This window comes from Pinus tabuliformis, chromosome 5_2 (assembly GCF_031772625.1).
Source record: "Pinus tabuliformis cultivar Carrire ecotype Pingquan chromosome 5_2, CPIR1, whole genome shotgun sequence".
Lineage (NCBI taxonomy): Eukaryota > Viridiplantae > Streptophyta > Pinopsida > Pinales > Pinaceae > Pinus > Pinus tabuliformis.
In genome coordinates this window covers 777,802,810-777,808,567 of record NC_142306.1, presented here as the reverse complement: position 1 = coordinate 777,808,567, position 5,758 = coordinate 777,802,810, and positions in this window count along the sequence as shown.

The following is a 5,758-nucleotide window of genomic DNA, read 5'->3' as shown; positions in this document are numbered from 1 at the left end:
GTGGCCTCAACCAAGCGATCTACCCAATCCTTTCTGCTACTGCTCACCGCCTTAGTCAAAATTCCTTCTAAAGCCCTATTAGTGACTTCCACCTATCCATTTGCTTGCGTATGATAAGGGGTGGAAGTTCTGTGCTTGATCTTGTGATGAGCGAGCAGGTCTTCAATCAGGTTAGAGGTGAACTGACTTCCTTGATTGGTGACTAGCTCGCTTGGGTAGCCAAATTTGTAGAAGATATTTTCCCTTAAAAACTCAGCCACTTTTTCTTCTGTCGCTGCCTTGATTGCCTTGGTTTCTGCCCACTTTGTCAGGTAGTCTGTGCACACCATGATATAAGACTTTTGCTTTGAAGGAGCGTTGATATGACACAAAAAATCCATGCCCCACTTCTCAAATGGCTCGAAAGTCACTTGAGGTTGGAGGGGCATTTCATCCCTTAGAGTTAGTTTCCCCATCCTTTGACATCGGTCACATTGTTTGATGTATCTTCTAACATCTTGATGAAGACTGGGCCAATAGTAGCCTACCTGTAGAATTTTGAAGGCAGTCCTTTTTGCTGCAAAGTGGCCTCCGCAGGGTCCATCGTGGCAGGTTAGGAGAATGTCAAAGACTTCCTCCTCCCTAGAAAAATGCCTCAGGATCTGATCTGGGCCGAGTTTAAACAAGTTGCCCCCAATCCAGGTAAAGGGGGCACTCTTCCTCACAATTCTGCTCTTCTCTTTTGAGGATAGGTGTGGAGGGAACTGTGCTGAGACCAAGTAGTTTGCTATATCAACAAACCAAGGAGAGAGTACTGAAATAGCAAATAGGTGTTCAGCTGACATCTGGTCATCCACTATCCCTTCTTCACCTGCAGGCAAATCCAATCTAGACAGAAAGTCAACAACAACATTTTCCTTACCTGGCTTGTCCACAGTGGTCAAATAAAATTGCTGCAACAAGAGTAATCATCTAATGATACGAGCATTTACATCAGGCTTATTCATTAAGTATCTAATCGCAGCATGATCAGTGTGTACGAATGTTTGATAACCAGTGATGTAGTGTCTGAACTTGTTCAGGCAATGGACTACAGCCAGGAACTCTTTTTCGGTTACAGTATAGTTCATCTCTTCCTTGGATAGGTTTTTGCTGACAAAGTATATGGCATATGGTAGTTTCTCGTCAACTTGTCCTAAGGCTACCCCTATGGCTTTTTTCGAGGCATTGGTGTGGATGTGGAAAGGTAGGGCCCAATTTGGACCTCTCAAGATCGAGGCAGACATCGGCTTATCTTTCAACTCATCCAGAGCCCCTTGACAGTCGTTAGTCCATTTAAACTTAACATATTTTTCTAAGAGGCCAAAGAAAGGCGAGGCTAGCTTACTAAAATCTTTAATGAATCTTCTATAATATCCTGCTAAGCCTAGAAAACTTTGAACATCTCTTACCTTTTGAGGAGGTGGAACCTTTTGAATGATAGCAATTTTGTTAGGATCCACCTGTAATCCTTGCTGAGAAATGGTATGACCTAACACAGTCCCTTCAATCATTAGGAATTCACACTTTTCAGGACTGAGGGACAGGTTCATCTTAATGCACTTAGTTAGAACTTTTCCCAGGTTAGACAATGCTTCTTGGAAGTTAGACCCATAAGGAGTAAAGTCATCCATATAGATTTCTACCGAATCATGAACCAACTTAGCAAATATGCTCAGTACTGCTCTCTGGAAAGTGGCAGGAGTGTTGCATAACCCAAAGGGAAGGACCCGGTAGGCAAAGGTTCCCCAAGGACAAGTGAAGGTGGTCTTATCTTGGTCTTCCGGGCTGATTTGGATTTGATTATACCCGTTGAACCCATTTAGGAAGGAAAAGAACTTCTTCCCTGCCAGCCCATCTAGCACTTGATCTATGAAAGGCAAAGGGAAATGGTTCTTCTTGGTGGCTTTATTAAGTTCTCAATAATCTACATAGATTCTCCACTTCCCATTTTTCTTAGGTACAAGCACCAAAGGAGAAACCCATTCGCTGTCCAAGATGGGGTAGATGAATCCTGCATCCAACAACTTTTGCAACTCTTCTTTAATGATGTCCTTAAGGGCTGGATTCATTCTCCTCTGAGGCTACCTGACTGGTTTACAATCCTCTTTAATGTAAATGTGATGGGTACGGATCGATGGATGGACTCCTTTCATTTCCTTATAGCTCCAGGCAAAAGCCTCCAAATGGCGGTTCAATAGGCTACATAGCTCCTTCTCCTGAGAGGGAGATAAGGATGAGCTGATCTTCAAGGTTCTTTCAGGGCCAAATTCCACATTCTTAACTCTAGGAGAGGTCGGATCAGCCACACAGAGGTCCACTAAAGCGTTGGCTTGGGTACCTTCCACCAACTCCTCTAATGGCAGCACCCTGGGAGGTGGATTTTGAATCAAATTCTCAATTAGGTCATCCTCAGTTTGAGGACCTCCCCGGGTGGCTTCCATTGTGCACACTGGTGCAGAGTAGAATTCATCGTCATCTTCCTCCTCCAACCAGAGAGGTAAGTCATGTTCTAGCAGAGGTTGGGCAGGAGGGTATAGGACTAGTTGTTTATACATAGGCCCATTCTTGATGGTCATGCTCCCAGCTCGACAGCTGATGTAAGCATCCGTAATAGCTAACCAAGGCCTTCCCAAAATGAGGGGGTATCCAGTGAGTTTTGCCTTTAGCTGAAGGACCAAAACGTCCGAAGGGTACTCCCAAGAATCAGCAGAGACCAGGACATCCTCCACAATCCCTTCGGGAGTCACGGTGGAGCGGTCTACTAACTGCAGTACTGTCGAGGTCTTCCTTAAGGAACTCTGAAGGTTAAGTTTAAGCATAGTGTCCCTAGTCATCACATTAATGGTAGCCCCTAGATCAATCAAGGTGTGGGGGATTATGGTGCTATTGATGTGGACATCAACTACATGACTCCCAGGATCCAAATATTTTGGACAAATTATTTGCCCAACATCAGATCGGACAGTTGTCCTATGAAATTGATAGTCGGAGCATCTCTCTTGCGCTTGCCTGGGTGCCTGAAACACTTCTCCTTGATCAACTTGTTGTAAATTGGTACATCTTTTATGGCCTGGAGAAGTGCGAGTTTCACACACAACTATTTAAGTTCGCCTAGAAGTTCAGTCTCCTCTAGGTTTGGTTGCGTGGCTACTGTTAGTCTCTCAGGAAAGGGTGGAATGGATTTGGGTTCACTTTCCTGTTTCCCTTCCTAATCCTCTAGGGGAGGAGGTTGGCGATCTGGAAGGACCTTTCCAGATCGAAGGTTGATCTCTTGAATCTCCACAGCATAGGTAGGGCATGTCGTCTCTCCAGTGTATACCTACTGGGCCTGTCTGTTGTTGGGGTTTTGGTTTGGTTTAGTAGGCATCTGTGGTTGTCTTGGAGGAGTAGGAGGTAATGGTTATGGTTGAGTAGGAGGTGGAGGAAAAATAGCGGGAGGAGAGTTGTATTGGGGCCTCCACCCCTGTTGAGGTGCATTCCACTGAGGTTGTGGCTGAGTATGAGAGTGAAATGAATGAGCAGCAGGTTGAGTATGATATTGAGATGGATAAGACCAAGGAGGAGGTGCGGACCAGGAAGGATGAGTAGGGGGGCCCCAAGAGAGCATATGAACGGATTGGTTGGGGTTGTAATAAGTTTGGGATGTCCCTTGCATCCCCTGCTGGTAAGGTCTAGATCCATGTGGCCTCCTTTGGTTGAGAAAGTAGAGTGGCTCAGTGGTGCCTTCAGTCCCTTGGTACATGGCTTTAAGTCCAAGTAAGTTTGGGTACTGGTTCGTGGGGTGGTCTTCCTCACAAATGAAACATACCTCCACTGAGTGCAATGGACACTCAATCTTAGGATGCTTCCTTGTACATCTGGGACAAGAAATGGCCAAAGCCCTCTCAGCTTCCTCTTTCTTTTGTTGGATTCAGAAAGTATCGAGTTGCATGGCAATGGTTTGTCTCATCTCACTTTTGAGGTATTCCATTTGATTAGCAAACTCATGCTTGGAGAAGGTGGTACTTGGTGAAAGTGGATTCCCCCTACCTCTTTTCCGGGCTGCCCTAGAGTGGTTTCTAAACACAGTCTTTATGTCCTCATAAGGTAGTTGGTAAATCTCTCCTCTAGCTAGCAAATGGAGGGTATCTAGAAGGTCTTCAGGGACTCCTCGGAGTAGAACCAGCTTCAGAGATTCAGGGTCAAATGTGCACCTGGCTCGTTTATAGTTAAGCTGGAACCTTTCCTTGTAGTCTTCTAAAGACTCATCACTTCCCATGGGCATCCAAAATATCTCTCCCTTTGTTTCCTTTGACCTACAGTAGTCCCTGTATTTGTTGTTAAAGGCTTGCTGCATTTGAGCCCAAGTTGTGATAATGTTTCCAGGTAACCCCATGAACCAGCGTAGTGCTGCATCCTTGAGGGTAGAGGGAAAGAGTTTCAATTTCTGCTCATCTTCTTCATAGTTATAAGTTCGGAAAAGGACAACAAACTCAAATAGGAAGGTATCAGTGTCTTTAGTGGTCAATCCATGAAAGTGAGGTAAGGCTGAGGGACTTATGTTTTTTATTTTCATGTCCCCGTTGGTCTCTCGGACGGGAAAGGCATCTTCTATTCTCTCCTCATCTTCTCTATCGTTTCTGTGTTCAGCCATGGTCTCAAGAGGAATGTTTTCTTGCTCTTCTTCCGTTATAGGATCTTCGTATATCTCTAGAGGTTCACCTATAGGTTCTTCTGGATCATTGCCACCAAAGAAGAGAGAAGGGTGACTCAGTGTTGTGGTGGGGGTGTTGGGTAGGAATTTTCTAGTATTGTCTCTGTTCCTATGAGGCATGAAATGAAATATTTTTGTTTGCTTTCATTTTTTTTCTGCTTGTACCTGCAAAACTGAAATAAATTGAATTGCAACTAACTAAAAGCTATCTTACTGAAATGAAAATGCGGAATTGAAATGAAAGAAGGAAAGGACTAAGCTATTTTGCTGAAATGAAATTGCAGGAATGAAATGCTAGGCTACGCTTGCAGAATTGAAATTGCAGAATTGAAATTGCGTAATTGAAATGCTAATCTATGAAAGCAGGAAAGGTCTAATCTACTTTTGCAGAAATGAAATTGCAGAATGGAAATGAAATAAACTACTTAGCAGAAAGTTGTAGTAGAAAATAGAAGAAAAGCAGCAATCACAAATACTCTGACGCTTCCCCGGCAACGGCGCCAAAAAGAATGGTGGGCTCCAGTAAAGCAGCAATAATGTTGCAACTCTTGGGACTCCCTTCTTTAATTTTATCAACCCGGTAGTTCGTAACAAACTTGGAAGCGATGGTGCTATTTGCACAAGTACTAGCTCTTGCCGCAACTGTCACTTGATCAATTGGCACAATTTCGCTAGGATCTTAAGCCAACTTCTATGAGCTCTTAGAAGAAGCTTTTAACTATGATGGATGAAAAGTAACTCAACCAGAGGCTAATCTACTTGCAGAAAGAGGTTGAAAGCTAGAAAGGAACACAAACCTTAACAAACCCTAGTTTTACCGACTAACCCTACTGGTGCAAGTAAAAGGATGAAAGCTATAGAAATGGATGCCATTGAATTCTAGAAAGATAAAATGCATGTGACTAAGCTACTTCTAAAGAGAAACATGAAGAAAACATCTTTTTGCATTTTTTAGTAATTTGTCAGAATTATTTTACATGTGCTTTAACTGTTTTCGACTGTGCAGAGGGTGATTTGGCGAAAGGAAATGAAGAAGGCACTTGC